Source organism: Giraffa tippelskirchi, chromosome 1 (assembly GCF_054371585.1).
Source record: "Giraffa tippelskirchi isolate mGirTip1 chromosome 1, T2T-mGirTip1v1.2.pri, whole genome shotgun sequence".
Classification (NCBI taxonomy): domain Eukaryota; kingdom Metazoa; phylum Chordata; class Mammalia; order Artiodactyla; family Giraffidae; genus Giraffa; species Giraffa tippelskirchi.
Genome location: NC_137275.1, coordinates 130,409,395 through 130,434,892, shown reverse-complemented (window position 1 = coordinate 130,434,892; position 25,498 = coordinate 130,409,395). Strand labels below are relative to the sequence as shown.

General features: G+C 36.8%; 1 protein-coding gene across 50 annotated transcripts in view; it reads left to right on the top strand.

Moving 5' to 3' along the window:
- The window catches only part of HMBOX1 (homeobox containing 1), a 188,455-nt gene that overhangs the window by 47,179 nt on the left and 115,778 nt on the right, over positions 1 to 25,498 (top strand). For 12 of the 50 annotated variants that reach the window (XM_081496590.1, XM_081496563.1, XM_081496423.1 and 9 more), the window contains one exon: positions 13,383 to 13,462. The exons of 22 other annotated variants lie outside the window; for them this stretch is intronic. The gene's annotated coding sequence lies outside the window, so the exon portion shown is untranslated. Of the gene's footprint in view, positions 1 to 13,382; positions 13,463 to 20,884; positions 20,968 to 25,498 lie in introns of all 50 variants that reach the window. 16 more of the 50 variants (XM_081496572.1, XM_081496518.1, XM_081496392.1 and 13 more) reach the window with 2 other exon arrangements.

The following is a 25,498-nucleotide window of genomic DNA, read 5'->3' as shown; positions in this document are numbered from 1 at the left end:
GATGATTGCTTTACAATAGTATGTTAGTTTCTGCAATATAGTGTCATGAATCAGCCATAGGTATACATTTGTCCCCTCCCTCTTGAACCTCCCTTAGGCCAATAAATATAACAACTTTGATAAATGATCAGATTCCTTGATGGATGCAAACTATCAAGGCTCATTCAAAAAGAAAATAGATAACGTGAAAATCCCTATGTATGTTAAAGAAATTAGATTTGTAGATAAAAACCTAACCACCAAAAAAAAAAACCGAAAAGCAACTCCCAAGTCAGATGTCTTCTCAGTGAATTCTCCCAAACATTTAAGAAAAAAATGATGCCAATTCCACACAAGCTCTTTCCAAAAATAGAAGAGAAGAGGAACACTTCTGAACTCATGCAGCCAATATTACTCTGATACCAAGACAAAGATATGACAGGAAAAGAAATCTGTAAACCACTATCCCTTGGGAACATACGCAGAAATTCTTATTAAAATATTGGGAAATGATAAACAAAATGGAAACAAATTGAATCCAGCAATATAATAAAAAGTTAATATATCATGACTAATGTAATGTCAAAAAATGTAAGGTTGGTTTAACATTCTAAAATCAGTCAGTGTGATTCACCATATTAATAGGCTAAACTGAAAGAACAGTGTCGTGTGGTTTAGTTGTAAGTCATGTCTGACTCTTGCGACCCCATGGACTGTAGCCTACTAGGCTCCTCTGTCATGGGATTCTCCAGGCAAGAATACTGGAGTGGATTGCCATTTCCTTCTCCAGGGGATCTTCCTGACATAGGAATCAAATCTGAGTCTCCTGCGTTGCAGGCATATCATTTCAGTAGATGGAGATAAACACCATTCATGTAACAAAAAGCCAAACTCGGCAAACAAATAACAAAACAAACTCCCTTAAACTGATAAAAACCTAAAACTAGCATTATACTCACTTGTGAGGACTGCGTGCTTTCCTCCTATGACTGGGAACAAAGCAAGAGTTTCTGCCCTTATTGCTTTGTTCAACAATGTACTCGAGTTTCTAGGCCATACGGTAAGATAGGAAACTGAAAGGCTTATAAAAAAAAACAAAAAACTGTCATTATTCACAGGCAACCTGATTGTAGAAAATGCTGTGGAATTTTTTTTTTTTAAGCCCCTGGAACTATTAAATCAGTTTAGTGAAATCACAGGGCATGTGGTCAATATACAGAAATCATTTTTAGTTCTGTATACCCTTATCTGATATTATCAGTGAACATTGGAAAGTCAAAGTTCAATAGCAATACCATTTATAATATCAAAAAATGAAATACTTTAGAATAAATAATAAATGTGTATAAGACCACATTTATTATTATGATGCTGAAAACCACAGAACATTGCTCATATAAGTTAAAGAAGACCTAAATAAATGGAGATGTATAATATGTTCATGGATCAGAAGACTCAGTTTTAAAATTTCATTTCTCCCCAGATTGATCCATAGATTCAACACAATCTTAAAACCCTAGGAGGCTTTTTTGTAGAACTTGACAAATTGGGTCTGTAATTTATATGGAAATGTAGAAGACCTCTCTGACTCATTAGAAAAAAGAACAGCAAAACTGGAGGAATTGCACTATTTGATTTTAAGACTTACCGTAAAGTTATGGTAATCAAAACAGTGTGGTATTAGCATAAGAATATATCAGTTGAACAGAGTCTAAAAATACCCAGACATTTATGGTCAGTGGATTTTTGACAAAGATGCTAAGGCAATTCATTGGGTAAATAGTACTGGAGAACTGTTTATAATAGCCAAAACATGGAAACAGCCTTCATGTCCATCGATAGACGAATGGATAAAGAAGACGTGGTACATATATAGAGTGGAATATTGTTGTTGTTTAGTCAACTAACTCATGTCCTACTCTTTTATGACCCCACGGTTTGTAGCCCACCAGGCTCCTCCATCCATGGGATTCCTCAGGCAAAAATACTGGAGTGGGTTGCTATTTCCTTCTGAGGGGGACCTTCTTAATCCAGGGGTTGAACCCATGTCTACTGCATTGGCAGCTAGATTGTTTACCACTGAGCCACCAGGAAAGCCCACAATGGACTATTACTGAACCATCAAAAAGAATGAAATAATGCCATTTGCAGCAAATGGACCTCAAGATTGTCATACTGAGTGGGGTAGGTCAGAGAAAGACAAATACGGTATGATATCGCTTATATGCAGAATCTAAAAATAAAGATACAAATAAACTTATCTACAAAACAAACAGATTCACAGATTTAGGAAACGAATTTATGGTTACAGAGGTGTGGAGGGTAAGGGAAAGGATAGTTAGAGAGTTTGTGATGGACATGTACACATTGCTATACTTAAAATGGATAACCATCAAGGACTTACTGTATAGCATAGGGAACTCTAACTCTGTTCAGTATTATGTAACAACCTAAATGGGAAGAGATTGAAAAAGCATAGATGCGTGTCTATGTATAACTGAATTACTTTGCCATATACTTGAAGTTTAACGAGGGACAGGGAGGCCTGACATGCTGCATTCCATGGGGTTGCAAAGAGTTGGACATGACTTAGCAACTGAGCAACAACAACACTTGAAACTACCACAACATTGTTAATCACCTGTCCTCCAATATAAAATAAAAAGTTTATAAAAATGGTGCTGGAGAAATTGTATATACTGATGGAGTAGGACTGAGGGGAGGAGAGCAGGGGAGAGACCTTGACCCTTGTCTCATATCATATCCAGAAATAACTTAAATGGGTTATAGTCCTTAACCTAAGTGCTGAGACTTAAAAACGTCTGGAAGAAACATAAGAGAAAATACGAATTTGCAGAGGCAGTATTTCTTTGAGAAGACCCAACAAGCGTAAATGATAATAGAATGAATATCGATAAGTTTCACTACATAAAATTTCAAACTTTCTTTGAAAGAGGTGATTAAAGAGCAGCAGTATCATATTACAAACAAATGTGCATCCTGAGATGGGTGTGATTTGTATTTTTATTTTGCAGTCTCTTACTACAGTGTAGTGTAGAACAGAGTGCTGAGTTTAAAGTCAGAAATTTTCTCATTTGTAATCCTAACTCTGACACTTATCAAAGATATATTTTACTAAATTACTTAGTGTTGTTAACATCTTCAGAGCCTTGGCTTTCCTTTCTTTTCTCTTTTGTGAAATAGTCATATGAATGCTTACCTAATGGGATTACAGTGATGGTCAAAAAAATAGGAATAAAAAATGAGTGCTATTGCTGTTCTTATTTAGTGTGTCATTATTGTTATACATATTGTTGATCCTGAACTTCTCCGCTTATAAAATGGTACATGTGAAAAAACCTCCCTTCTGCACATAACCAACTATAGTTAGCTTTTAGGGAGCATCTGAAATTTTTTAATGTTTCAGTAGATGTTTAAATAGATCTACAGTTTATCCTTCTGATCCCTGTTGATGATGGATTTCAAAGTAGGTATAGTGACATTATTTTCATTTTCTTTTAAGAGAACGGCTCACACTACTTTTGTGGACACACTGTAGTTTTATACCAAACCAGTCCTTTTTACTAGTAATATTTTAATGAATAATTGAAAAACATTTCCTAAATGTGTAGAGATATTAAGTAATAACTATGTCACTTATTATATGAATAGCTATTGTAACATTTAAATATATATCGTGTATTATATACTTAAACTGTAAAACAATAGAATCAATTAGTCATTAGTATACTTTCTGCTTGGAAGCGTTTTCCATGTACTTTTTTAGCATAGTAGGTTCAGCTATCCTTTAAAACATGCAATTATACTTGCAGTTATACACTGTGAGGAATGAAGGATAGTTAAGGGGTTCCCAAGAACATATCAGTTACTTTGAGCTAAAAAGAGAGTGATTTCATGTCAAACAAGAAAAAACTCCATTGCTTCACAAATCCATTTGGCTTTGGCACAGAGAAAATGAGTTTTCTAATATCTGAAAGTTAGATTGTAGTGCCTCATCCATGAGTCACTCATCCATTATAAATTTAAACTTTCTGTGTTACAGATGTGAAGGCCCTCTTTCTGGAAAGGACCACTGAATCCAAGGGTTAAAAAATAACAGCAACCACAGCTGCTTTCAAAAAGGTCAAATTAAGGGATTTGAGGGCAAGAGAAATAGAAAACGTTACTATCATTATGCTTTTAAAAAGTACAGGATTGTTTTTCATTTTATGTCAGGGTAGATAAGATAGGATATGAGACAGTGGTATGGAAGAGATCAAAGAAAAAAAAAACACTGTCTTTTTTTTCTGTGTTTTGTATTTCTGTTTTCCTGTTCAGTTGTTGGTCAACTATGTTCGCCATCACCCAAGCTATCCCACTGGGACAAGATGAGAAAAATGGATATAAGATGGGTGGTAAAGATGGTATAGCAGAGGTGGAAAAACGTTTATAAACTGGTTCTGGGGGGTTCAAAGGAGGTGTCAGTACTTCTATACAGATTTCCAAAGTTCTTTGGATTGTGCTAATAAGTTATTGCTGTTTTTTATCCATACTCATTGAAATTCTGTTTTTCTCCTTAGCATTTTTCTCCTTAATCATTATTCCTAACCTCTCTTCTTTCTGACTTTATACTACTTTTAACTTTAACGAAGATTATTTTTATATATACAACATTATCACTTACTAGAGTACTTACTTACCATAGGCCAGATGGCTTCATAAACCACAGGCACCCAAGTCATTGGGTTACTCTATGAGATATGAAATCTTATTCATGGCTCCCACTCAGGTTCTTGGATCAATCTCTTTGTGGTATGGAATCTTACTATTAATGGCTTTGAACTTTTCTGTTCTTCTTTAGAGAAAGTCCTTTCTATTTATGAAAATAGAGTAAAGCCCAACAGATTTTCTTGAATACAATCTAGTGATGATATCTTCTGGTATCGCTAAAACATAAATCTTGAGACTGAAGACCTGTCTTCCATAATACTTTGCACAAGAGTAGAGGCTTAATATATGTTAATAAAAGTAAGAGTATTATTTGCATCATTTAGAGTCCTCCGTGTATTGGGAAAGGAAAAGAGGAATAAATATGTTTGATGACTAAGAACAGCATAGATTTTCAAAGTGAGATCATCAGAAATTTTCTTGAAGACACTTTGTGGGAGAAAATGGAAAAACGATGTTAAAACATTAGAAAGTGCTATTTGAAAGTAAAGCATGTCTCCTCGTATTCATTTTTGTTCCTTAATATATTGTGCTGCTTTATTTGGCTGTGTTTTTTTTTTTTTTTCTCCCTCTTTCCCCCAGCCCCTTATCCACAGCTGCTTTTTTTGAATACTTGAGTTATTAGGTCTCATCAGGGGTGCCTCATTTGAATCTCTGTCTCTGTGTATCATATTCTCTTCCTCTGAGAAGATTACCGGCCTATTACATTACTTTCATTTATTTAAAGCCAGGATAACTGGCTTTTGCCTCAAGGTATCATAGAGTTCTTATGTGTCTAACATTCCAAGCCTAGTTAGTTCCCCATATTTCATGAAACAGACTTTGATAGCTATTCCACATCCTACTGATCAAGTATCTCTAATGTTATAAAGAAAGAGCACTGTTGAAATGTGACCTTGCACAAATCAACCTCGTTCAAACTGGCTTTCTTTATCTGCAAAATGGAGAGAATTAATGTGTATCCTTGAACCTAATATGGTTTGTTGTGAGTAAAGATTAAACCAAGCTTTGTAAAAAGCTACAAGACCTCTACAACTTTTAAGATGTTCTGGGGATGATATTTCTAAAGTACTACGTAGGAAAGATTGCATTAAAATAAAATATTCACACCCTGTGAAGCAGCAAGGGGCGTCTTTTCAGTCTCATTTCTTTATCTGTAGTAGTCTCTTTATCCTCTGTCTGTAGAAATTCAGTCCACTTCTAAAAGCCTAGGGCAAATGTCACCACCTTCATAAATTTTTTCTTTATGTTCTAAATTAAAAGTGATGTCACCCTCCTGAAATTCAATAACTTGGCAGTTTTTTTTTTTCACCATTGTTTAAAGTCTTTATTGAATTTGTTAGTGTTGCCTTTGTTTCACCTTTTGGTTTCTTGGCTTCCAGGCATATGGGATTTTAGCTCCCTGACCAGGGATCGAACCCATACCCTCTGTATTCGAAGGCAGAGTCTTAACCACTGGACCAGCAGGGAAGTCCCATTTTGGCAGCCTTTTAATGGATGTAGAAGTTCCGAAATTTTTGCGTTCTTGGCCACCCACCGCCTATACCTGAGAGAACCATCTAGATATTATAAAACAATGATTAGACTAGGGCTGTGGTCACTCCAGCCTTCATGTGTCTGAGATCACATGGGGTATCCTGATGTCACTCACTCTTGGAAGTTGGGGGTCAGAACTTCTGCTTCAACCACACTTTTCTTCCTTTAGTCTCTTACATTTTACATGCCCCCTCCCACAGTGGGTCTTTTGCTCATGATGTTGCCTTCGCCAAGAATTAGTGTTTCTTTCTTTGTCTTTATGATGCTTATCCTTCAGATGTGAGCTTTATCATTAATTCGTAGTAAATCCTTTCCTTGGTCAACTTTCCCACATTGTATGTTCTCATAGCACTGGATACCCCATCACAGCACTTGTCACAAGTGAAGCTTTGCCATTTATCTGTATAATCATTTAAATAATGACTCACTGAATTGGCAACTCCACGAGGGTAGACACTATGTATGTTCCTGTCCTTTCTTATATTCCTATTGCCTATATAAATGCCTGCAGCTTCTGGAACATAGTTGTCACCTAAAAATATATGAATATATAGATGCATAATAGTCTACAAACACGCTCTGACACAGACGTTCTAGACCCTTGCATTCGATCCTTGATTTATAATTGACTTGTAAATTACTCTCGTAACCTTTCTTTGTTTTGGTGTCTAAAACTGAATGAAACCTGTGTTGCCTTCCTCACAGGGTATGGTGGACATCAAATGAGAAATGTGAAGATACTTTGAAAAGTATAAAATGCTATTTGAATATAAAGTTACATTAAATAGCTAGTAATGTGAGAGACACTGTCATGGATATAGAATATACTACATGGACCTTGTTAATGTTATTTGTTCTGTAACAATAGTAGTTATGTTTTGAGATGGAGTTTAATCTTACATATTGGGCTTCTTATCTTACAAATTCTCTCTTTACTATCCATTGTTTAGGGTAGTGAGTATCATTTATTTCCTCTTGTGAAAAGCATATGACCCAAAATTGCCTAACATTAGCCTTCAAATTCACTTTTTTTTTTAATGGTCCAGCAAGCCCTATTATGTTAGTACAAACCGCATCTTTCACAAATGGCTTATCTCTGTTTTTATAACTACTTAATGCTGTGTGCTATGAGGCATAACAGGATTGTATATGTTACTTTAATTCTGGACGAAATGGAATAGGAAAACATCAGTTAAATAAATTGAATTGATACTCTGTTGTATTTTTGGAACAGGACAAGATAGCCTCTTTTTTTTTAAACTCTGTTTGGTTATTCCATAATTTTCTTAAAATATATTTATGTTGCTTCATCTCTGTTTTCTGTTCCCAATTCTCCCCCCTTCACCCTTTTAAATTTCTCAAATTTTTCTTCTTTTTTACTTCAACAGTCTGGGTTGCAGGGGGAAAAAAAACCTGGCTGTTAATCAAGAACATGATCTCATTGCTTTCAATGGCTTAGAAAAGAAACATTTTAAAGCAGTTGAAAGATTTCACTTTGGAAAGTAGGTACTGCATAACTAAGTGTGTTGGTTCCCAGCAGAGCCTTGAGTAATCTCTTTCCAGCCATCCTCATATTTTTTTTTTCTTCTACTTCCTGTTCAGTGAGCAAGTGCCTAAGTTAATAAAAACAAAAAAAAAAGAATCCGTAAGACTTCTCTTTAGGAGTTCTTGCCAGAGTATTGTTTTCTGTTCCTTCATTGATCCACATATATTTTTATCCTTTTGTGTCGTGATTGTTACCCAGCTTCATCACTTACATAGAGATGGAGTTAATTTTTAGTTCCTCTCCTTACTCACACAAGCCCCCAGCCCTGTTCAGAGTTCCCTTAAGTATATCTGGGAGCCCTTGAGTGGAACATAATAAATTTTCAAGAAGTGAATATTATTGTCCTACAGCCTCCTTGGGAAGTCCATCCCCTTCAACCCACCCTACTGTGGTGCCTCATCACTGCCCTGCCGTTGGGTCCTTGTGAGGGACAGCAGCCGTGCCAGGAATGCTGTCCTTGGCGCTGTGAGAGCAGCAGTCTTCAGGTACTCAGAGGAGTGGGGCTGAACTGGAGCCACCTTCCCCCACCCCCAGCTCTGTACCACACTTTGTCTCCAAGTCCCAGTGTAGCAGAGCTTGTGCTCACAGCTTCACAGTCTCTGTTGAAAAGGTGTCTTATCTTTTGAATCTACCCTTTTACTCTTTCTGGGCTCAAAACCAGTCAGAGAGCCAGATTAAAAAAAAAGACACCATGCCATTTCTTCCATGGTTCTTGTTTCATCTCACTTTCCTTCTGTCTTTCTTCTCCCCCCTCAGCCTCCTCTAGGTTCCCAGTGACATTTCCATTCCTGAATTAAAAGGCAAAATACCATCTATAGAGAGAGGTCCCTGGCTCACTAGTTCTGATAGTTACTGAGTTCATAATCATACTTGGAATCAGCTCAGCCAACCTGTTACATTCTTAAAAACTGGTTGTTTGAGTAGATATCCGTGTACCTGCTACAAATTTCATAAGATAGAAAAATATAATGAAAACTCTTCCTAGCACCTCCATCTTTCAGTTACCAAGTTCCTATCCTGTAGGGAATCAGTATTTCCAGTTTCCTCTGTATCCTTCCAGAAACCCTTCATGCATGTATAAACAAATCTGTAGATAGTTCCTTATATATACTTTCCTACTTTGCTCTTCCTTTTCTCTCTCCTCCTCCTCCTTCACAAATGACATATATGCTGTGCTCTTCCTTGTTCTTTTCACTCAGAGGCTGTTTCATGTTTGCATGTAAGGAATTTCTTATGGCTGCGTTGTGTGATTATACCATAATTTATCTGTTCCCCTAATGGTGTACATTTAGGTTGTTTCTAATCTTTTCTGCAAAAATAGCACTGAACATAATTTAGTTTGCTTGCTCATGTATGAGTATATCTATAGGGTGGATTCCCAGGAACTGAAATCGCAAGGTTAATGGTTATACAATTTGGAACCTGCGACACTTTCAGTTATTGAATTCTGAGGAGGTCGTTTGTTCTGTTTCCGATTTCTGACTTATATTCTAGAATCCACCTTCTAGCTTTATCACCTATTTGTTGATTGCTCACGCAGTGTGCAGGCAACATAATTAAGTGGTCCAGGTGTAAGGAAAAAAAAGATTTAGTTTTTGTTTTCAGACTTTTCATAGAGATATAAGAATAAATAATTATTTTTTCTATCATGAAACAAACTGCAGTATGAGCTGGGTCATAAGCAGCAGCTGATATTTAGTGTCTAGAAGTGACCAGGCCAGTGGTGACTCGGAGGGTACTTGTCTGATATAAGAAAGGGAGATCAGTTCCAGCCAATTGTTGGCACAGGAGAGATTACGAACTCAAGGGTGACTCAGGAGGGGTAATAGATGCAGCAATTTTTTTTTTCTATAAAAGTAAAAACTTGCATATTTATATTCAATCTCCTGACTTTTAAATACCACATAGACCAAATAAACATGCATCCATGGGATTGACCCATCAGCCTAAGCCTCCAGTTTATGCCCCCAGCTGTTGTGCATATAGAGGCAGCTTCTTGGTCTGTTTCTCTAACTCTGACCTCCATGTATTCTAGTTCCTCATCTGCTGTCAGCCAGGTTCTGTCTCTAGCATTCATTGATTGCTAGTGTTCAGTTCTGCATATCATCATTGTCCATTTCTTAAATCTAATTATTTAGAATTTCCTTCACTCTTGATGTTTTCCAGTCATAACATACAGAATCAAGAGATTTAAATATCACATTTCTATTCATTTAGTCACAATATCTTATGACTCACAACAAGTTTTTTCTATTTTCGAGGTGTAGACTTTCAGAATTTTAGCTGCCAGAAGCAGAACATAATGATATTTATTATGTTCTCTTTATGATTTCTACCAGGATTCTTTTTAGATTTTGGTAATTATTTGAAGGGGCAGGGGAAACACGATCATAGATATAAGTATTAAAGCTTATTGGCAAGAAAGCTTTTTCTCTCTGAAGTCAGTCATGACTTTTCTTTGGATGTGGTTTATCTATGAGATACTGAAAGACCCGAAAAAGTCTCCAGACTTTGCATCATGATTCCCATCGGATCCAAAACTTAGTTGGTAGATAATTACTGTTTTTTTATTCCATTTTTTCAGAATTCCCACTAGCAAGAGGTATACAGTTGTCAGCATCACATCTTCCTTTCCTCCTGTCAGGCTTTCTCCCACCCAGCCCCCAACACACATTCACCATTCCTTTAAGATGTTGAGAAACTACTGTCTTGGATGCCTTTTCTCAAATAGTCATTTATTAGAAAATTGAAAGGTTCGGGGTGTGTGTACACACGCGTGTGTACGTGATCAGTCGTGTCTGACTCTTTGCGACCCCATGGACTGTAGTCCGCCAGGCTCCTTTGTCCATGGGATTCTCCAGGCAAGAATACTGGAGTGGGTTGCCATTTCCTCTTCCAGCGATCTTCCCAGCCCAGGGATCAAACTCACATCTGCATTGGCAGGCAGATTCTTTACCACTAGCACCACCTTAGAGGCACTGTTAAAAAAAACTGAATTGTGGGGTAAAACTTGGAATAGAGAGTTCTTGCGGTTACTTGGGGGAAACAAGCCTTGTCCAAGCAGTTCTTGGCAGAGAGCTGTCTGCCAAATCGGGATTTCTGTGTACTCATGAAACCACTTTCTCCTTATAGTTTAGTTTTCCAAGTAAATTCCCATATTAGAAAGCAAGTACTCTCAATACCAGCCTTTGCATTGCTTTTCTGCTACTCTCCTTAAATCATTTTTCCCCTCAGATGCAGTAACCTTTTTGAAAGATTGCTGCTTCAGACTTTACAAAGGAACACGGAGGCTAACATTTCTGGGTGCCTCCATAAGGAACCTTTGTTACTGTATCCTGTTGAGTCCTCATAGTGACTCTTTGAAGTAAATAACATGGTCAGCAGTTTGCCAAGGAGGAAACCAGGGTTTAACAGGATAAGACATTTGTACAAGGTCAAACTGCTAACAAGGGGTAGAACCTGGGATTTCAAACACAAAGCAGTCATGGTCCAAATCTCTTACTCTGTACTCTTCTGTCCTACTCCCAGTTGGTTTTGTGGGTTGTTTTTTTTTTTTTTTTTGCACCTTAGCAAGATTAACTCATCTATGTGTAACAAGAATAAGGATGGAGGCAGAGAAGGCAGTTGGAAACCATGGCATTGATACAGCAGAAAGAGGAAGTCTCAAGGAAGATACAGAAGGTCACAGATAAAAGAACCTACTAAGGAGGTTAATTAACATTAATTTGGTTTAGCCTGTACTTGTATTTTATTTTAGTTCTCCTTGTAAAGAGTGGATTTTTCTAGCTATAAACTTCAGTTTAAAATGACAGCCTATCAATTTTATTAATATCTTGAGGTTATCTAACACGTTATTTGGGAATATGGCAAAAAGTATAACCATAGAATTTTAAGACTGAATCATTTTCTGCCTTTCATAGAGATTATCTTTAATATGAATGAGCTTGGTAAGTATTTTAAGATCTTTTATTTATATATTAACTCATATGAAAAGAAGTAATAAGGAGCATGGGATACAGAGTCAGCACATTTTTGATGCTGGTTAAACATAAAAGAATTTAAAACAGATCTGAGTCTGGAAATTATTCTAAAGATTGAAGAAGTCTTACCACCTATAATTAGATATAGATCTGTAGTATAGAGGGTGCTTTTTGAAAGCTGATTGTATTTGGAAGGATACAGTAAGTAATTTACAATATTAATACTGTCTATTTCCATGGTACATTATACATTATGCTTCTCCATATAGTTGGAGAACTCATGAACTTTTCATTAGGTATCTGAGGAAAATAATTCAGAATAAAGGATTTGAAATATATGAAGACTTTAGCAGATAAAACTGAGATAAGCCATTATGAATCTGGAGTGGAATACATGATCATGCTGGGATGACCAGATCACAGGGAACATGGAGGAAAAAAGAAATAGAGAAAATAGGATGGTTATGTGCAGCCTGAGGTTTCTGGTTTTTGTTTTTTGCTTTATTTTAATTTTTATTTTATGTAGGAACATAGTTGATTCACAGTGTTGTGTTTCAGGTATACAGCAAAGTGACTCAGTTATATATACACATGTATCTGTTCTTTTTCAAATTCTTTTCCCATGTAGGTTATTATGGAATACTGAGCAGTGTTCCCTGTGTTATACAGTAGGTCATTGTTGATTCTCTGTTATAAATATAGCAGAGTATACTTGTCAATCCCGAACTCCCTAACTAGCCTACCTCCCTTCCCTTCCTCCCTGGTAACCATAAGTTCATTCTCTCTGTGAATTTGTTTCTAATTTGTAAATAAGTTCATTTGTATCATTTTTTTAGATTCTGCGTATAAATATCATATGATACTTGTCTTTGACTTACTTCACTTGGTGTGATGATGTCTAAGACCATTTGCTGCAAATGGCAGTATTATATTCTTTTTAATGGCTGAGTAATGTTCCATTGAATATGTATATCACACCTTCTTTATCCTTTCATCTGTTGATGAATGGTTTAGGTTGTTTTCCATGGTTTTGGTTATTGTAAATAATGCTGCAGCGAACACTGGGCTACATGTATCTTTTCGAATCATGTTTTTCCTCCAGATGTATGCCCAGGAATGGGATTGCTAGATCATTTGGGTGATGATTTGGTTGCTCTATGTTTAGTTTCTTATGGAACCTCCTTACTGTTCTTCATAGTAGCTGTACCAGTTTACATTCCCACCAACAGTATAGGAGGGTTCCCCTTCACACCCTCTCGAGCATTTATTGTTTATTGATTTTTTTGATGATGGCCGTTCTTACTGGTGTGAGGTGATACCTCATTGTAGTTTTGATTTGTGTTTCTTTAATAATTAATGATGTTAAGCATTTTTTCATGTGCTTGTTGGCTGTCTGTATGTCTTTCAAGAATTATCTCTTTAGGTCTTTGGCCCTCTTTTTGATTGGACTGTTTAGGGTTTTGTTTTTTTGTTTTTTTTTGAATATTGAGCCACATTAGCTGTTTGTAAATTTTGAAGGCTAATCCCTCATCAGTCACATTGTTAGCAAATATTTTCTTCCATCCTGTGGGTTGTCTTCATTTTTTTAAAAATGATTTCCTTTGCTTTCCAAGCCCCAGGTTTTCAAAGGCAGAAGTATGAGAAAGTTGCGTGCTCCCCAGCTCAGGTGCAGAGCCTGTCCTCATGACTTGAGGTATGTTTTTGTCTGTTCAGTCAGACGATACAGAATGTGAGGGCCTAACAATGGTAGACTGTGGAAAAATGTAAAAAATAAACTTGTCCTTGGGATGCTTAAGTATTATAAGTAGTGAAGTAAAGTATAGATAGGCTCCCTGAAATTTGTTTGACCACAGCTTTTACTAGGAAACAATCTGATTGACCATCTTCCTATTTTGAATTATATATTAGCATACCTCCTGAGATATGGGAGATAAAGCATGTCTCCACTTCTCTGCAGTGGGAAACATGAATTCCCTTATCCTCAGCCTTCTTCATCCCCTTTTCAGCACTCACCTCCTAGTAAATTGACAAGGGTATGCTTCAAAGCTAGTCATTTATAAAAGTAGTTGATAATGCTCTCAGAAGTACAATTTAATGGATGCTGGGAATGTCCAAAAATAACATCTTCTCTGGCAACCTGTTGATGTTAGAAATTCTACTGTTAGCAATTCATGATAAGTTTCCTATTAAGTTGAGTCATCCCTAGGCTATTGATTTAACTCCAATTGAGCTAAAGTAATATTTCATATTTTTAACAGAAATTTTCAGTTACAGGTTCCTCTTTGATCTTGTCCTCCCAGTAACCCCCAGTTTTCATGTTCTACTGTGTTACCCTTTGCCCATGCAACTCTGGGCACACTGTCCTTGGTGCTATTTTTTGAACATGGTAGACAATTTCTATGTCAAGGTCTTGACCTTAAATGTCCTTTCTCCTATATCTACATGGCTTTCTTCCTATTTAAAATTATAATCCTGAATTCGTTCCCAGCTTTATTTTTCTCTATTGTATTTATCATGATCTGAATACTATATGATTGACTCTTTTTTTAAATTTGTCTTTCACCACAAAAATGTAAGGTTTTATGTGAACACAGTTTTATTTTGTTCACTGCTGTACTTTTCAGTGCCTTCCATATACTAGATGCTCAGTAAGTATTTGTTAAAAGCATAAATGAATGAATGCAAAACCCTTCAGGATTGAGGCATAAAAGAAGTTCCTCTGGGGAAAGTGTATAACAAACACTTCTTAAGATAGTATTTCCCAAAATATGTTAAATTTGATTTCTCCCTCCATAAGAAGTACCTGCCTAAGTCCAACTATGAGACAACTTCTGTTTGCACACTTGTCATAATTCTTAATTCTTAACAAAGCTTTTAAATGACATGCATTTAAATAGACCCTGAGTTTCTGAATGACTGATGGGAATATTTGCTTTTATTTGTTGGTAAATTAGTGTAAGCAGTAATCTGGGGATCAGGGTTTCTGGTTCCAATTATCAGAATTTTTTCTTTTTTTCCTCTGTAAGCTGAAGTATTTAGGAAACATTGTTAACATCAATCCCAGTTTAATATAAGATTTTATGAGTCACTTTATTCTAGCTTAATGAAGTACCTTACTCCAATTCTATTGTTATTTCATTTATTAAACCTTGGAAAATTGCTGAGATAGGGGAAATGCAAAATGGTAAGGAAGATATTGGATCATCCAGAAATGCAGAATCACTAGTTACTGTTCTGGAAATTACCAGTGTGTTAATATAATCTTCCTGCAAAAGAGAATAGAGGCTTCAAAGGCACATGAATGTTTGAGCAATAGATGGGAGCATCTGGATTGGTTCTGTGAGGAAATTGTTATTATTTAACATCAAGATATTCTAGATCGCTCAGTCGTGTCCGATTCCCTGCGACCCCATGAATCACAGCACACCATACCTCCCTGTCCATCACCAACTCCGGGAGTCCACCCAAATCCATGACCATTGAGTCGGTGATGCCATCCAGCCATCTCATCCTCTGTCATCCCCTTCTCCTCCTACCCCCAATCCTTCCCAGCATCAGGGTCTTTTCCAATGAGTCAACTCTTCGCATCAGGTGGCCAAAGTATTGGAGTTTCAGCTTCAACATCAGTCCTTCCAATGAACACCCAGGACTGATCTCCTTTAGGATGGACTGGTTGCATCTTCTGACAGTGCAAGGGACTCTCAAGAGTCTTCTCCAACACCATAGTTCAAAAGCATCAATTCTTCGGCACTCAGCTTTCTTCACCGTCCAACTCTCACATCCATAGTAGATGCAGAAAATAGACAATAATGACACAGATAATAGACAAATAAAATATATGCTGCTGCTGCTGCTGCTAAGTCACTTCAGTCGTGTCCGACTCTGTGTGACCCCATAGACGGCAGCTCACCAGGCTCCGCCGTCCCTAGGATTCTCCAGGCAAGAATACTGGAGTGGGTTGCCATTTCCTTCTCCAGTGCATGAAAGGGAAAAGTGAAAGTGAAATTGCTCAGTCGTGTCCGACTCTTAGCAACCCCATGGACTGTAGCCTACCAGGCTCCTCTGTCCATGGGATTTTCCAGGCAAGAGTACTGGAGTGGGGTGCCATTGCCTTCTCCGAATAAAATATATAATATATATCAAATAGTGATATTTACTTACAAGAAAAAAAAGCAAAAGTGAAACTATTTTGCTTTAAAAAAAAAGCCTCAAGTTTAGGAAAGGGAAGCCTGGATAAAAGCCTGAATCAGTTCAGTTCTCTCTGTGATGTTTGACCACTGCTTCTTGAATGAATGTGCAAAAGTTTTGTCTCCAAACTTAATACACTCAAAAAAAATGACTTGTTGGTGGGAGAAAGTAACATAATTTTGGGTTCAGAACAAGAAAACTAATAGTTCCCTATATCCTGCTCTGGTTAGGTTCTCTGTAGGAGTCTGTGCTGAATGTGGGGAGACCCACTTTTTAAGAGAAGATTAGATAATGACAAACAAGGAAATCATGTCAAACTGGAATCATGACTGGGACTGTTTAGCATGGAGACTCTTTGTGAAGATTTTACAGACATTTAAAACACTGCCTTGTGGAAAAGAAAAGAAATGTAGTCCTTATCGATTCAGTCGGATGAGTGGCTTGAAGTTATTAAAAAAGTTTGAGTCTGTTAAAGGAGTGTCTTTATCAGCCAAACTCTACATTAAACTTCCCTGTCACTGGAAATGTCAGAGGAGCTACATGAGTATCTCTGTCTTTAAAAGTTTGACAAGTAGTATATGTAATAATTCTTTGGGAATAAAGCTCTCCATGGTATACAACCTTAAGTAGTGAATCATAATGAGTAAAACCTAAGAGGAACATCATTAGTATCTTGGTGGTATATCTGTTGACCAGCTTGTTGCACAGTACTTAACACAATTAAACATTTGCTCCAGAGAAATGATAAAATTATATCTCTAGTCTTATATTTTGAAGAAAGATGAAGACTAACATAAGTACTTCAGTTACAGTTCTAATAAGAAAAGGGAAGTCCATTAGCTGATCGACCTTGGGCAAGTGGTGTGTGCGTGCTAAGTCACTTCAGTCGTGTCTGACACTTTGCCACCTCAAGGATTGTAGTCTGCCAGGCTCCTCTGTCCATGGAGTTCTCCAGGCAAAAATACTGGAGTGAATTGTCATGCCCTCTTCCAGGAGATCTTCCTGATCCGGGGATCAAACCCACGTCTCTTATGTCTCCTGCATTGGCAGACGGAGTTTTTTTTTGTTGTTGTTGTTGTTGTTTTTTTACCACTAGGGTCACCTGGGAAGCCCTGGGCAAGTGGTCTTAGTTATCTACCTCAGAGGATGGTGAGATTAAATGAGTTTGTATGTGTAAAGCACTTAACCAGTGAGTGTTGGCCAAGGGTGATGGTTGTTGTTTAGTTGCTAAATTGTGTCCAACTCTTTTGCAACCCCATGGACGGTAACCTGCTAGACTCCTCTGTCCATGAGATTTCCCAGGCAAGATTACTGGGGTGGATTGCCATTTCCTTCTCCAAGGGATTTTCCTGACCCAGGGATCAAACCCGAGTCTCCTGCATTACAGGCAGATTCTTACTGAGCCACCAGGGAGACCTGGCCCAGGGTAGTATTCATTAAATAGTAGTAGTAGCTGTTGGGTTTTCCTGGTGGCTCAAATGGTAAAGAATCCACCTGCAATTCAGGAGACCTGGGTTCAGTCCCTGGGTTGGGAAGATCCGTTGGAGGAGAGCATGGCAACCCACTGAAGTATTCTTGACTGGAGAATCCCCATGGACAGAGGAGCCTGGCGGGCTACAGTCCGTGGGGTCGCATAGATTCAGACCCGAGTGAGCAACTAAGCACAGTAGTTGTTGTTTACAGTTAGTAGTTGTTTACAGTTTTAACCTGGCTACCTAGAAGCATCATTTGAAAGATTATTAATAATATTCAAATTTAGATGAGTCTTTAATTCTCACTAGTTGGCATTAGCAGTGTCCTGTTACCTCTTTCTATGACTTACTTGCTGCCTGTGCTGTTAGAGCTAACACTTCCCTATCTCTTGTGCTTTGCTTTCTTAAAATATTCTGCCCTTTCTGTGTTTACCATTATTGAATAAAACAAGATACATACCAAACTGCACAGTGTAAATTCAATATTAAATCACCGGTGACATACTGGATTCACAGTTAAGCATTTCCTGAAGGTAGGAGTATAAATCGATCTTCTCTATGGAGGCCATTTGACGAAATCTCTCTATCATAGTTTACAATGTATATGCTTTTTATCATAATGATTCCTCTACTGGGAATTTACCCTAAAATTACACTTCCATGTTCAAAGATGTATGAAGGAACTGTATAATGTCTCAGTGGAAGAGAAAAAGCAGTTTGGGATAGAAGACAGACTTAACTTTTATATCTTTTGAAATTCTCCTTTACCTTATATGGTTTAATACTTTTTATATTAAAGAGAAAAGCTAGAATAAAAAGAATCTTTTCCCACCATCTACAGGTTCTTATTCCTAATGTATTTTCCAGGTTACATTTTTCCTTCAAGGATCATCAGTGCTGACAATAGGCTTTTTCCTTATGGAAAAACCTGACACTGTGTTGAATTTTTACAATCCTAAAATCATTATTTGATAATTGAGTCCATTGCTGATAGTAGGAATGTTTACAATTTGTTTGCATTAATGTATCTTTAACATTTATCCTTGCATTTATCCTCCCTTACCCATATTCCCTATGCATACCCTCATCCTTAACCCCAACTCCAATACCTGTTGACCACCTATTTTTGCTCCGTGTTTGTGTATGTATGTATGTCAATAAACATACTGACAGGAGACACACCTATAAAAGGACTGTTTTTGTTGGTAAAGAATCTGCCTGCAATGCGGGAGACCCCAATTGGATTCCTGGCTTGGGAAGATCTGTTGGAGAAGGGATAGGCTACCCGCTCTAGTATTCTGGCCTGGAGAATTCCATTCACTGTATAGTCCATGGGGTGGCAAAGAGTTGGACACAACTGAGCAACTTTCACTTTCCCTTTTGTTCTTGTAGGTTTTCTTTTTAAATCTCATCATACTCATTTGATTGCATTTTGCTGTTTATTTTTTAACTCAATGTGGCAATGTGCACATCCCACCAAGTCACCTGATAAAACTCTACTTGACTGCATTGTGTTCTTTGATCAAAGTATATTGTCATTTATTCAGCCATTCCTGTATGGATTGAAACAGTTCTGTTTATAGAGACAAGAAATAGGAAAATAAATGACAATAAACATCCTTGTACATATTGTGTATGATTATTTTTGTTTCTATATGATAGATTCCCAGGAATAGGACTACTTGTTAAAAGTGTTCAGTTCAGTTGCTCAGTCATGTCCAATTCTTTGTGACCCCATGGACTGCAGCACGCCAGGCCTCCCTGTCCATCACCAGCTCCCAGTGTTTACTCAAACTCATGTCCATTGAGTCGGTGATGCCATCCAACCATCTCATCCTCTGTTGTCCTTCAAATCTTTCCCAGCATCAGGGTCTTTTCCAGTGAGTCTGCTCTTCACATCAGGTGGCCAAAGTATTGGAGTTTGAGCTTCACCATCAGTCCTTCCAATGAATATTCAGGACTGATTTCCTTTAGGATGGGCTGGTTGGATATCCTTGCAGTCCAAGGGACTCAAAAGTGTAAATACTTTAAATTTCAATTTATGTTGCCAGATTTCGTTCCAAAAGAATTTTGTCCTTAGACCAGTGAAATGACTGTACCCTTTGAGGACATATTATCAATCTTTTAAATTTTTGCTGAAGTTATATCTCATTGTTAAACTAATTGTTATTTCTCTGACTTCTAGTAAATTTGAGTGGTTTGTTTTTTTTTTAATAAACATGACAGCTTGGATCTATTCTTTCTCTACATGTCAAATATTTTTTTCTGATTTGCTTGGTTTTTTTTTTGTTCAGTTGCTCAGTCATGTCTGACTCTGCGACCCCATGGACTGCAGCATGCCATGCTTCCCTGTCCTTCACCATCTCCCTAAGCTTGCTCAAACTCATGTGCATCGAGTTGGTGATGCCATTCAACCATCTCATTCTCTATGTCCCCTTTTACTCCTGCCTTGTATTTTTCCCAGCATCAGTCTTTTCCAGAGAGTTGGCTCTTCATATCAGGTGGCCAAAGTTTTGGAGCTGCAGCTTCAGCGTCAGTCCTTCCAATGAATATTCAGGATTGATTTCCTTTAGAATGGACTGGTTGGATCTCCTTGCAGTCCAAGGGATTCTTAAGAGTCTTCTCCAACACCACAGTTCAAAAGCATCAGTTTTTCAGTGCTGAGCTTTCTTTCTGGTCCAACTCTCACATCCATACATGACTACTGGAAAAACCATAGCTTTGACTATACAGACCTTTGTCAGCAAGATGATGTCTCTGCTTTTTAACACCCTGTCTAGGTTTGTCATAACTTTTCTTCCAAGGACCAAGTGTCTTTTAATTTCATAGCTGCAGTCACCATCTGCAGTGATTTTGGAGTCCAAGAAAATAAAGTCTGTCACTGTTTTCATTGTTTCCCTATCTATTTGCCATGAAGTGATGGGACCTGATGCCATGATCTTAGTTTTTTCAATGTTGAGTTTTAAGCCAGCCATTTCTCTTCTCCTCTTTCACTTTCATCAAGAGGCTCTTTAGTTCTTCTTCGCTTTCTGCCATAAGGGTGGTGTCATCTGCATATGTGAGATGAGTGATATTTCTCCTGGCAATCGTGATTCCAGCTTGAGCTTCATCCAGCCCAACATTTCGCACGATGTACTGTACATTTAAATTAAGTAAACAAGGTGACAATGTACAGCCTTGACATTCTTGTTTCCTAATCTGGAACTAGTTCATTATTCCATGTCCAGTTCTAACTGTTTCTTCTTGACCTGCATACAGGTTTCACAGGAGGTAGGTAAGGTGGTCTGGTATTCCCATCTCTTGAAGAGTTTTCTACAGTTTGTTGTGCTCCCCACAGTCAAAGGCTTTAGCATAGTTAATGAAGCAGATGTTTTTCTGGAACTCTCTTGCTTTTTTGATAATCCAACAAATGTTGGCAATGTGATCTCTGGTTCCTCTGCCTTTTCTAAATCCAGCTTGAACATCTGGAAGTTCTCAGTTCATGTACAGTGCTTCCTAAGACCCAGTTGACTTCACCCTCCAGGATGTCTGACTCAAGGTAAGTGATCATACCATCGTCATTATCTGAGTCATTAAGACATTGTTGGTATAGTTCTTCTGTGTATTCTTGCCACTTCTTAATATCTTCTGTTTCTGTTAGGTCCATACTATTTCTGTCCTTTATTGTGCTCATCTTTGCATGAAATGTTCCCTTGGTATCTCTGATTTTCTTGAAGAGATCTCTAGTCTTTCCCATTCTATTGTTTCCATTATTTCTTTGGATTGTTCATTTAGAAAGGCTTTCTTATCTCTCCTTGCTATTCTTTGGATCTCTGCATTCAAATGGATGTATCTTTCCTTTTCTCCTTTGCCTTTTGCTTCTCGTATTTTCTCAGCTATTTGTAAGGCCTCCTCAGACAACCATTTTGCATTTTTGTATTTCTTTTTCTTGGGGATAGTTTTAATTATTGCCTCCTGTACAGTGTTTCAAACCTTCGTCCATAGTTCTTCAGGCACTCTGTCTACCAGATCTATTCCCTTGAATTTATTCATCACTTCCCCTGTATAACCATAAGGGATTTGATTTAGGTCATACCTGAATGGTCTAGTAGTTTTCCATACTTCCTTCAATTTAAGTCTGAATTTGGCAATAAGGAGTTCATGATCTGAGCCACAGTCAGTTCCCAGTCTTGTTTTTGCTGACTGTATAGAGCTTCTCCATCTTTGGCTGCAAAGAACATAATAAAGCTGATTTCAGTATTGACTCTCTGGTGATGTCCATGTGTAGAGTTTTGTCTTGTGTTGTTGGAAGAGGGTGTTTGCTATGACCAGTGTGTTCTCTTGGCAAAACTCGGTTAGCCTTTGCCCTGCTTCATTTTGTACTCCAGGGCCAAACCTGCCTGTTACTCCAGTTATCTCTTTAGTTCTTAGTTTTGCATTCCAGTCCCTTGTGATGACAAGGACATCTTTTTAAAAATTCTTTACTTTATGATTTTTTTGTAGTAAGAAATACCTTTTAAAGTTTCTTCTCTTTGTTAAGAATACTTAAAAGACATATCATCTTCTAAATTTTGTTGTGGAATGTGTCTCTTGAGTTTTTTAGATTTGTGTCTATTGCACCTAGAATTTAAATTTTTATATATAATGTAAGATAAAGATCTAAATTTTTGCTAGATAATAAGTTATCCTAGCTTGTTGAAATAAAGCCTTTGGCTTGTGTATTTTCTTATATATTCTGGGATCCTTAAGTTCTTTATTTTCTTCCACTAATCTGTCTTCCTGTTCCCATGCCAGTGTCCTATTGATTTGTTTAGTGTCTTTTGTGTTTATTCTGTTGTCTGGCCAGTGACGTCCACTTCTGGTTTTCTCCTTTTGTTTGATTTTCTTGGAGGTTCTTGGACTTCTTTTTTTTCTAATTTTAAGTTCCTATTTTTAAACTTCAATTGTGGGGGGTGCCTTTTTCTCAATACAGCTGTTTGTAAGTATTGGGAAAATGTTACTAGTATGATTGGTGTATTTTTTTTCCTATTTTTCTAGGTGACTCCTGCTAAACTAGGGAAAATTTTTTTAATTAAAGTGTTGTGTTATACTTCTTAACAGAAAACTTCAGCTTTTATTTACTAGAATAGCTTACATTTTTTAGGTATTCCTTTAGATCATTAGCAAAAACATATATATTTCTCTTTCATTCCAATATTTATTCCAGTTAATTCATTCTTATGTCTTATTAGTTTGCTATAATCTTCAAGTTAGTGTTGAATTACAAAGGGTTCAGTGGGCTCCTGCTCTTAATTCCTATTTTTATTAATTTGATTTATTGACTGAGCAATAATATTCATATGGTTAAAATGATACAGTTCTCTGAGAACAGTCCCCTTCCTACCCTTTCGTGAATCTGTCCAGTCTCATCCTGTACTTACAGTAACCACCATTACTGGATCTCTTCCACAGATCAGATTTCTCTATATGGAAAAACACACACATATATGTAATATATATTTATTGCATGTCATATGTAGCAGAACACTAAAACCATTTCAGATAAAATAAAGATTTTGATTTCTTTGATCCAAAGATTATCTAGTTCAACTTGTAGTTTATAAGTAAAAATATTTTTGCACATTTTTCTTCATTTTTTTATATTATGTGTCTCAGTTGAGGTAACTGAGAAAATACTCTCTGAACTCTTGCATATTTGCAGTGTTTTTCTTATATCAAAATGTAAGCTTTGTTGGTACAGAATTCTCTTCTCTCAGTCATCTGTGAATGTTATTCAGCTCTTTCTCTTTTAAGTATAATAGATGAGAAGTCCAATAAGTAGGTGATTTTTTTATCTTTTATAAATTACTTGCTTTTTATAGCTAGGTGCTTAAATATGATCCATCATCCATAAACTTTTATCCCTGATACCTTTTAATATGTGTTTTCTTTTATTATAACACTCTCCTTTTTGCAGTAATAAAGCATACATAGTATAAAATTTACCATTTTAACAATTTTAAAGCTAACAGTTCATGTCACTAAGTACAATAAACATTGTTGTACAACCATCGCTGTCATCCATCTCCAGAACTTTTTCTCATCTTCCCAAACTAAAACTTGCACCATTAAACAGTAACTCCTCCTTCCCCAGCCCCTTTTAAGAACCATTCTACTTTCTGCCTCTGAGTTTGAAGACTGTAAATATCTTGTAAAAGTGAAATTATACAGTATTTGACCTTTTGTGACTGGCTTCTTTCACTTAGTGTAATGCCTTTGAGGTTGATCGATGTTAGCATGTCAGAATTTCCTTCTTTTTTAAGGCAGAATAATATTCCCTTATATGCATGTATCACATTTTGCTTAGCCATTCATCCGTTGATAGATATTTGTTTCCACCTTTTGGCTTTTGTGACTTATGCTGCTATGAACTTGGGTGTACGAATATATTTTCAAGTCCCCGCTTTCATTTCTGTGTATATACTTGGAATTGAAGTTACAGATCTTCTGATAATTCTGTTTAAATTTTTTAAGAAACCACCATACTATTTTACATAGCAGTACCCCCATTTTACATTTTTCATCAGAGCACACAAGGTTTTATTTTATCCACATCTGTGCCAATACTTATTATTTTCTGTTTTTTTTTAATTATCGCCATTCTAATGGTGTGATTTTAATACACAGTTTTAATCTGTCAATTTTAAAAATCTGTCTCTTATGCTAGGAATGCTCTATGATATTGAACCTGAGAGCAGAGAACTCACAGCAACTTGCTTGGTCTTCTGTCCTTTGAATGTTTTATTTTTATGTATTATTATTTTTTTTTTTTATAAATTTATTTATTTTAGTTGGGAGCTAATTACTTTACAATATTGTAATAGTTTTTGCCATACACTGACATGAATCAGCCATGGGTTTACATGTGTTCCCCTTCCTGGACCCCCCACCCACCTCCCTCCCCATCCCATCCCTCTGGGTCTTCCCATTGCCCTGGCCCTGAGCCCTTGTCTCATGCATCGAACATGGAATGATGTTCTGTTTCACATATGATAATATACATGTTTCAATGCTATTCTCCCAGAACGTCCCACCCTCACCTTTTCCCTCAGAGTCCATAAAATTGTTCTATGCATTTGTGTCTCTTATTCTGTCTCGCATATAGGGTTATCGTTGCCATCTTTCAAATTCCATATATATGCATTAGTATACTATATTGTTGTTTTTCTTTCTGGCTTACTTCACTCTGTATAATGGGCTCCAGTTTCATCCATCTCAGTAGAACCGATTCAAATGTATTTTTTTTAATGGCTGAGTAATATTCCATTGTGTATATGTACCACAGCTATTTTTATGTATTATTTTTATGTATTATTTTAAGTCCATTTATGTCTGGAATATAAATGACATAAATTCAGTGATTTGCACTTACACAGGTCTGTATCAGTGTCTTAATCTCAGTTTCCTCATCTGTGAAATGAAAGTCTTTGGTGATTTACCCCTTAGATTGTCTGATTCAGTTGTGGTGGTATTCTCATATTTATAGAGTTAAGATCAGAAATACTGCAAGGCATTTATGAGCCTTCCATAGACTGTGGAATTTCTCCCTTTCTACCTGTCTGTTCCTCATACATACATGTTAAAAGCCAACAAGACAGGTCTACTTAGTCCCTAAACATCCTTCATAATCTTTTATAAATTGTTTCCTCTTCCTGATTCTTTCTTCCACTGATTCTAACCTCCCTTCACACTTTGATTTGGTGGAAGTCTTATTCTAAACTTCAAATAACAGCTGAGATCTCACTTAAAGAAGTCTTCCCAGTTCTCTGTAACCAATTAATTTCTAAATTGCTATGCTCATAAATTTTTTATTTTTAGTCTTATCACTTAATGCCTTTTATTGGAGATGTGTGTGTGTGTAATTTTTATTTTACTACCCACCCCCCCATAGTTTAATAAGCTCCTACACTCTTGGGACCATATCTTACTCATGTTATGACCTTGTTTCTATTTCAGGGCTAGTATTTAGTATATTTTAACTAAATTTGAGCAGGAGTGAAAAAAAATATATATATTGACCAATAATCAGTGTTGTGGCTTGTTGTTGGTGT